Here is a 9,430-nt window from a genome sequence, read left to right on the forward strand (position 1 = left end):
CTTATGTCTCTTCTAAGTAGGGTCTCATTCATACATTCTAACCATTCTTTCCGCGGTCTACCTCTGGGCACGTTGCCATTTACTTTACCTTGATACACTTGTAGGATATTTAATTTGTTTTAAAGCTTATTTTTGTGTAATATTACAAACATGAAGGTATTCCATTAAAACTTCAAAAAGGCTGGTCTAGTCGTTCCGAAAAATTGGGGGTGTTGGAAAAGGGGATAGAGTAGTGGACTAGTAGACGTCTAAGAAGAGACACTTCGTTAAAAAAAACATCACTAATTGATCCTCATTAGGAAAATTTTTCAGGAGAAAAGAAAAGCTGTAATATTTCTTATTTCCGTGTAATTTTTTTCTAGTTTTAACAAAACTGAAAGAAAATAGTATAATTTACAATATATAAAGATTTCAGAGCAATATTTGTAATATTTCTTCAATTTTAGGCTCTTAAGTTTCCCATGCACTATCCTAAGAGATATTTGGCGAACATAAAAGGCTAACCCTTAAGCAAAAAAGTATATAGTTAATCGAGAAAACTGTGTTATTGTGGAAGAATTATGTGTAGACTTTAAACTTATGCCTCTGCTTCATAGCTGACATGTTATGACATCCATGTAAAGCTTCTTACGACCAAGAGAAGTCCATCAATTTTTCTTATTTGCGATGATTTTCTTTTCTTGTCATTTGTGCTGGTATCTTTGCAACTGAACTTAATATATACGGTTTGGTTTATTTTTTGAAAAGTTTATATTTAAAAAATATGCGATCAATATTCAGCGATATAGTAAGATAAAGAAACTTATTCTTATTATTATTTAAGAAAAAAATACTTACGCGCGTATACAGTGATAACTAACTATTTAATTTAAATTAATACTTTTGAGCACTAAATAAGAAAGTATTTTTAAGAACAATTGAAGTAGAGGTGCTAAGCAGTTAAAAAGTGTGTAGCAAATAAGACAATTTCAATTTACAGACCTTATTTCTGTTATCTGAAACTTCTTACTTTTACGTGTTTGTAAAAGTGTAATCTGAACTACTTTTGTAATGGGGTTACATAAATGTATCTTTGAATTTCAGTAATAATCTTCACTCAGAGCACAATTTTATTATCTAGCTAGATGTTTGATTATACTTTTGACCGAATATATTTCAAATCAGGCAGACAGTTTTATTTTTCAAGTAAGAGAATCATTCGCCTCCCAAATATGTTGCCTTTAAAAAAATAAAAAAATAGATGACATGTATTTTACCGTTTTCAAAGAAAAATAAATTTCGCGATGTTATGAGTATGGAGTCGTGCATATAAGTTCAAAATTAGTAGCATCACAAATTATCATAAACTAAGTCGGGAAAGAAAACTTAAATATATCTCAATCAAATCAAAAGTTCTGAGGGCTTATAGAAAAACCCACATATTTAAGAGAAGAATGATCATGTTAATTAAAATATTATTGAGTGTCCCTATGAAAGAACAAGACGTAGATTTTCCTAGCGCGGCGGTGGTGGCCCCTGACGAATAAAAATTCAAATTAGAAATTTTGAATTTTAAAACATATCATCGCACATAATTACATTTCGCATCTTTTTTCTGTGCAAGAAAATCGTATCTTTTTTAGTTCTTGAACAAATTTAAAAAAACGACCGTTTTTAAAAATTAGCGATCAAACTTTTCAACTTTATTTATAATAATATAAAAAATTATTTTCGGCGCTATTTTAGAATTCGTTTCACAAAACATTTCGCTTATCGTGGGAAAGTTTGAGCAAGCAAAAACTTCCGGTGGAGAAGTTGTTCAGAAAGGTACAAAGAAGTTTTCTGCAAAGGTTTTTTAAAAATAAATTAATAGGTAAAAAACTGTGAACTCTAAACTTTGGGCCAGAATTAAAAATAAATGATAACACTTCAATTGGCATAAAATATATCAAATTATTATTATTGAAATTATTAAATTTATTTTATGTTTAATCCGACAATTAACAGTAATTTTGGGCGCAGTTTCGAATAGCTGAATTATCAGATTTTATTTAAATTCCGCATACTTATGTATTTTGATGCGCTGATTACGAATTTGATAGTAAAAATTGGCGACTAGGCCTCCATTAAAGTAAATATTTTTTGTTTCGAATATTTTTTTCTGCGAATGATAGCTTCCGAGAAAATGAATGATAAATCGATTTTCATGAAAAAAACCCATAAACATCATGGATTTTTGAGTTTATCTCAGCCAATACGCAGAATTCTGTAAAATTATGCAGAAAAAAGTTGTAGATCTCATTGAGATACAAATTTTCTTTTAAAGGCTTTTTTTTCTCCACGAGTGATAGTTTCCGAGTCAATTAGTGATACATCTAACGATCAACTATTTCGGTACTGTGCATTACCGTTGCAACAGGTCCTAAGTGGCGACAAGAGTAATTAGGCACTTCTGTGATTTAATTACAGAAATAATGCTGGCCAAATCCCTGCCATTTCACCCTACACAGTTCCAGCTTCTCGTGGAGAGCGGAAAGGCACCCCTGTGACTGGCTACAGGAATGATGTTTGTCAAACACCCTACCCTTTTCCCAGGTCCCGTGGGGGTGGGAGGCACCCTTGTGACTGGTCAAATAAATAATGTTGTTCAAACCCCTACCCTTTTCCCAAGTCTCGTGGGGGCGGGAAGGCACCCCTCTGACTGGTCACAGAAATAATGTTGGTCAAACCCCTACCCCTTTTTCTGGTCTAATGAAGGGCGGGAAGCCACCCCTGTGACTGGTCAAAGAAAAAATGTCCTTTTCCAAGTTTTTGTTCCTTAAACGGATCAGCACCTATTTTGTTGAGTCGTCGTCGCCACAGAAATTCACAGAAGTGGTCTGCGAGATTGCTTTTGTGCACTCCTCTGCGTGAAAGAAATCGTCGCATCCATCGCCAAGAGTACTCGACGTTTTGAGTGTGCGCTCCGGTATCGCGATTCACGAACTCCTCGGAATGATTCACAGTTTTGTGGACGAAATCATGATCTTCGAGGTTAATATGACCCTTCTAACAATCGGTCTGGATCACCGTCCCTTCCGCTGCGTGTTTTTTTATTAATTCTATTAAAGTAGCCTGATTTCTCTTATTTTTGGGACAGATTTCCAACCGATAGCTGTAGCGATGTCCTCTGTCGATCATTCCGAGGATCCATGATCCTTCCACTACACACCCACGCTCGTATTTTCCACGGAGGATCTTGCACTCATCTATTTCGACTACTTCACTGACACCCCTATGCGACCTTCCTCTTCGAGTTTACTCAAGAGCAACCATGCAGATCTCCCTACAAAAAGTGAAGCGGTTTGCAACAGTTTCCCGCGAAATCGACTGAACGTTTACGATGCTGCTTTCCTGGATCATTTGTTCAAAATTGAATTCTACAGCTCAACAGTATGAAATGAGCATACAGGCCGCTGCTGAAATGTGGCACGTCTCAAACCACGTATTTTCCGCAACGGTATTAGTATGACGGTACTTGCCTGCTTTATGACACAAGTATCTTCTTCTTGTGTTATGAGAAAAATCGTTCAGTTGGAATGAGTTCGATTTTTCGCAACCATTAAAGTGTTTTTTTTTCTCTTTTTTGGAGAATCATACTTAGACTGAAAATATTATGTGTTTCATCAACCATGATTAGGACTCGGGAGAAGGAAACCTCGAAAATAATGAATGCACGAAAGAAACACGCCCATAAGTACTATGAGCGCGGACGGTAGAGAAAGACCTGTCGCTTATTGCATTGAAAGCTGTTACATTTCATCAGATGCATCACTAATTTTCTCAAAAAATATCCTACGTAGAAAAAAATGTTCAAACAAAAAATGTGCATCCTAACGAGATCTACAACTTTTATTGAAAATATTTTGCGAAATTTTGTGTATTGGCTGAGCTAAACGCAAAAACCTTGATTTTAAGTTTTTTTTTTATAAAAATCGATGTATTACTAATTTTCGCGAAGACTATCACTCGCAGGTAAAAATGTTTGAAACGAAAAAATGTGTAACTTGATGAGATGTGCAATTTTTTAAAAAATATTTCGCGATATCACTAATTTTCGCGAAAATGATCAATCTTGCAAAAATTATGTATTTTGATAGGATCTATAACTTTTGTTTCTCAACATTTTTAAAAAGTATGTAAAAGATTGTGTAGCAAAATTTTGCAATTTTTTCATATTACATAATATTGCAAAAAATTAACGAACATAGTTTTTTAAAAGCCTTTTTGTAAAATTTTGTGGTAACTTTTTAAAAGTTTATGTTTATAATTAAAAATTGTAAAGATTTTTTAAAAAATTGTAAGGTTTTACGAAAATGAAAAAATTTGTTTAGGTTCCAAGAATAATTAAAACAATTTTTGATTTCGAAAAATTAATTTAAGTAGATTATTTGAAAACATTTTACAACATTACAAGACATTTCAAAAAGTTGTCAAATTTTTTTATTTTCCAGAATTTAAAAAAATCAGGAAAAACTTGAATAGTTTATAAATAAATTTATGTTACATAACTGGTATCAAAACTAACAAAAAAGCTAATCATTCCAGAAACCTAGCAATATTTCTTTCTGGAAAATTCGCTACAAAGATTTAAATAACAAAATATATTTTCTAACGACAGAAATCGTTCTATTCAATTCTTCGCAGACATTCTTTTACAAAGCTTTTAACATGAGTAACAAAAAACAGAAAGTTCGAGAAACTAAGCAAAACTTCTTTCTTGAAAAAATCTTTGCAAGATTAAAGTAACGCCTTTTATAATAACCAATCAGTTTCTCTGGGAATTCCTGTTACATAAATTTAAAAAACAAACTAAGGCAACAGCCGAAAATTCGAGAAACCCAGCAAACTTTCTGTTTTGAAAATTTGTTGATAAGATCATCACCAAAAAAAAACTGAAAATTTTGCAAAATTTCCTCTTGGAAAATTCGTTTCGCAGATCTAAATAACAAAACGCATTTTATAAATAAGGAGTCACTCTTTTCAGTTCCTTTCATAATTTCAGTTACATGGCTATTAACAAAATAAACAAAAAACAAAACTTTCGCGTAACTTAGTGACATTGCTTTCTTAAATATTTGTAAGCATGCCTACTATACGATAACAGTTTTTCCTGCAAGAAAAGTTATTGTTTTCAATTTCTTTTAGAATTCTGCGATGGAAAAATGTTTAAGCAAGATTAAAATAACACAACAACTTTGCTAACAACAAAATTAATTCTTTTGTATTAATTGTAAATATTCCATCACAATAAAATTGCATTCTTAACAATGCATAATCAAGCCTAAATCAACACCTCTATTATCAAAACTGTTTCTTGTTTTGGTTCCTTTTAGTATTTCTGTTATATAACCTGTAACAAAAGTAAAAGGCTGAAAATTTGAGAACTTTGAGAAATTTGAAAACTTTCATTCTTGAATTTTTTTAAATAACATTAGAATAACAAGAAACTTTTCTTACTAAAAAAGTCACATTTTTCGATTCCTCTATGAATCTGGGAAAACTAAACATTTACGAAAGCCAGGAAAATTGTTCTTTTCAAAGTTTGTTTCAAAAGCGTGAAAAATTTTAATCGCAGAGGTTTTAAAAATAAACAAACTTAACACTTCGACAGATATTGAGAACGCGTGCATTTTTTAGAAGTAAAAGGTTTTAATGTGTACTAAAATTTAATTTAAAAAAATTAGGTATTCTCTCACAGCAATTAAAAAAGTTATCAAACTCACTATTTGGACAGAGATTGGACATTTTTGAAAACCAAAATCATAAATTTTCTGTTCTTTCCAAATGATTTGAAAATATAAAAATGTTTACTAAAACTTTTTAATCACGCCAGGAGAAAATAAAAAACAATTTTTATGATGCATAATTTTTTTTAAGTACACAGTTTTATTGTATATTAAATTTTATTATAAAAACACGAAGTATTCATTTAGAGAAATTAAAAAAATTATAAAGCTTACTAAAAATGTTATCATGCCGGAAGGAATAAAAAAACATTCTTATCACGCATACATTGTTTGGAAGTAAACGGGTTTACTGCACATTAAATTTGATTAGAAACTTGTAAAATATTATGTCGCAGGAAGTTTGAAAATTATCAGACTCACGACTGGGAGAGAGATGGAGAATTTTCGAAAAACTAATTCATATATTTTTTGATACTTTTGGAATTAATTAAAAATATAAAAATGTTTACTGCAACTTAGTATTTTCGCCCGGAGAGAGGTACTCACCATTGCATTGTTATGCAAAAACACTGAAATGTAGGCCTTTTGATTCAAAAATTCTTAAATTGGACTCAAATTTCTCTTTTTCGCAGAAAATGAAAAAAATATTTGATTATTGTTTGCATTTATGGCCTTCTCCAATCCTTAAAAAATGTATTAAAACTTAAAATATTGAAGAATATGCACCTTTATGATTTTCTAATTTTCTTCCAAAAACAGTCAAGCTTTGTCGCAGAAATAGCGGAGAGAATTAGTGCACAATGGGTACAACGCAAAAATACAAACTGTTTACGGAAAGCTTATAGTGACGCTGAAATAGATGACGCAAAAAAACAAGTTTTATTATGGGCATACGAGGGGCAATTCATTCGGAAATCAGACAGTAAGATGTTAGAACTTTATCAATGTCTATGATAAGAATTACATCGTATTTCATCCAGAGTTTCTCTCTAAAAGTAACGTAAAACACCGTGAGATGAAAATTTTGTTATGAGCAGGGAAAATCTTAAATTTTTTTATAAACAAATGAGATTTTTATTAACAAATTAATTTTTATAAATTAAAAAGCATACTTCTATAATAGACATTCATCAATAAAAATGTTGACTTCTCAGCTGTTAATATCCGTTTCGCCGTTTACGAGAAAAATGTTAGTTATTTTGAAACATTATAATTTTCTTGTTGTTAACTGTTATAACAAAATTTATTCAGAACCTAAACTTCAGTAAAAATCTTTTAACATGGAAGCTATGAAAATATCAACTCAAAAGTTAAAAAAGAAACAATTTCAAATGCTAAATAGCTAACTTAGAAAAATACAACCTCGACTAAAAATTCAAGGTCGAATAAAAAAAACTGGTAAGCAGAAAATTAAAAAATATTGGATTTTATCTAATCTCAACCAATACTACAACACTATGCCGGTCGCTATTTTTTGGCTTGGCGCCTTTTTTTGTGTGGCTGTATTCTCAGACATGTCTTGTAAAAGAAAAAAGAATTTTTTTATGAAAGAAATTTTGTATTTCATTTTTTTGTAACCGTCGCTTTTTATCAATTGTTTTCAAATTTTTTAATTTTCATAAATTAAGGCTATTGGTAATAATTGATAGTAAGATAAAATTCAATGGCAAAAAAGCAATTTAAAAATCAATGTTTGTTGTAAGTTTAAAAATTTGTAAACAAAAGTTTTTGATTTGAAATGACGTCTGTAACATTATTTTGATTTTGAAGTAATAGAAAAATTATGTTTTAAAAGATCTGATTTTTGACAAGACAATTATCTAAGTAAGTGACCACACAAAACGTATAAAAAGAAAGAGTTTTGATGTTATGTACACAACAATATTTATTTTCAAAATAATTTTTTTCAACGACTATACAAGATATTTGGAATTAGTATCAACTCTTTTTAAAAAATGAAAGATCTTTTCAAGCGCTACAAATTCATGTACAGTGATTAACCGGATTTTGATAAAACTATCAAATAATTGGAAAAATATTTGAAAAAATGTAAGTATCTTATAGAAGATATAAAATAAAATCTAATATATGAAGTACTTTTGGTGGTTAAGTTTCTTCAACGTGCAAAAAATTATTAATAATTTAATTATCACATTAAATGCTCTCACAACAGTGAACACATGCTTCCACAGGCTTTCATGGCAACCAACGAACAAATGCGCATACTGTCGACGCATGTAAATGCTATAGTCTTCACACGTGCTACTCTTCGAACAGTATACTAACTCTAGCAGAGTAGTAGTAGTTGCACATCTGGGCATCTATCGTTGTTGACTTTTCGATGTGGCACTCTTTGCACAGCTTTCTTTAATTGAATTAGGTAATGTGCGTTTTTTTGTGTGGCTAAAACGGTTTATGGAGGGGTCCTGATGAAAATTCCAAATTTTCTAGAAATAACTACGCTGCATCCCGGAAATATTCTTTAAAAAGTTAGAAAAATCGTGTCTGCCCGAATAAAACTGCGTCGACCTTAGTTCGAGTTGAATTGCCCCCAATCAAGACATGCAGAAGTCGAAAAGGTCGACTTGAGCATGTCTCAGTTTTGAGACGGAACCAGACTCCAATTTATGTTTTGAAGACAAGTTTCCATGTCTTGAAGGCATACATTTATCTCTTGAGTCGATTTTTTATGACTCCAACACGTGCAAAGCTAACCGAAAATTTTTTTGTTTTTAGGTATTTCTATCGGCTTAGCTTAGGAGATCCTTCTAGAAAGTAACAATTTATATTTTTTTGAAGAAAATTTTTAAGGGTTATACTCGTTCAGACCCACCGATTCTGAATTTTTAAATTACAAATAACTAATTTAATAATTACAAATTTTGCATTCATCAATTTTAATCTCATTTATGAGCCAAAAAAGGTTCGATAATGGTAGCCAAGAGAAGGCTCGTCTTGAGTCAAGTAAACGTCGTGTTAGCCAAGACAAGGCTTGGCTTAAGACAAGTAAACGAATTCTCCCGATAGCACTTTAAAGCAGTTGTTTGCAATTTCAATATTCCCTTTTCATCTGGACGGATGATTTGTTGTGCTTCTTTCAGATTTTCATTTTGTTGGTCTATTGATATCGCACATCCTTCCCCTGAAATATGCAAACCAAATTATAAACTCCTTGTTGCAACATGTATTTTGAAATCGGCGAATAAAAATACAGTGGCCAAATATGTTTGAATGAAAACAGAATGACTTATTGTATAGCTAAAGTAGAATCCCAAAAATCAGAACATTAGTAAAAATATCGAGACAAATTTATATTGCAATTTCAAACTTACCGACCACAAATCTGAAAGAAAAAAATCTGAAACATGGATATTTTGAAACTACAAAAATGGATAAAATAAAAAATGTTGACTAAAAGCAATTTCGTCTACATTTTGTGCGGGGCCCTTTTTTATTTATTCATTCCTTATTTATCCGAAGAAAATTCTGGAAAAACAACGGATGATGTACTTATTATAGTTATATAAGATTAAGTGTATTTTAACCCTTAAACGGCCAAAACGCCACTACCGGTACACTGCTTTTCAACGGCCAATAACTAAGACTATTCGACACTAGATAAAATTGAGACACATATATTTTTATTGCTTAAGATCTCCTCTTTCCGACGGTGCCAATGAAATTCCTCAAAAAATTTTCTTATTATCCCAAAATGCAGTTTA

At 31.2% G+C, this 9,430-nt stretch overlaps 2 protein-coding genes across 5 annotated transcripts in view; one reads left to right on the forward strand and one right to left on the reverse strand.

Annotated features, from left to right (window-relative positions):
- LOC117172193 overlaps nt 1–6,475 on the reverse strand; it is a 10,362-nt gene extending 3,887 nt beyond the window's left edge. The window contains exon 1 of one of the 2 annotated variants that reach the window (XM_033360033.1): nt 6,435–6,475. The gene's annotated coding sequence lies outside the window, so the exon portion shown is untranslated. Of the gene's footprint in view, nt 1–837; nt 924–6,434 lie in introns of those variants that run through there. The other variant, XM_033360032.1, reaches the window with a different exon arrangement.
- The window catches only part of LOC117172191 (peripheral plasma membrane protein CASK), a 638,537-nt gene that overhangs the window by 16,732 nt on the left and 612,375 nt on the right, over nt 1–9,430 (forward strand). The gene's annotated exons all lie outside the window — the stretch shown is intronic.

This window comes from Belonocnema kinseyi, chromosome 4 (assembly GCF_010883055.1).
Source record: "Belonocnema kinseyi isolate 2016_QV_RU_SX_M_011 chromosome 4, B_treatae_v1, whole genome shotgun sequence".
In the NCBI taxonomy this organism is placed as follows: Eukaryota; Metazoa; Arthropoda; class Insecta; order Hymenoptera; family Cynipidae; genus Belonocnema; species Belonocnema kinseyi.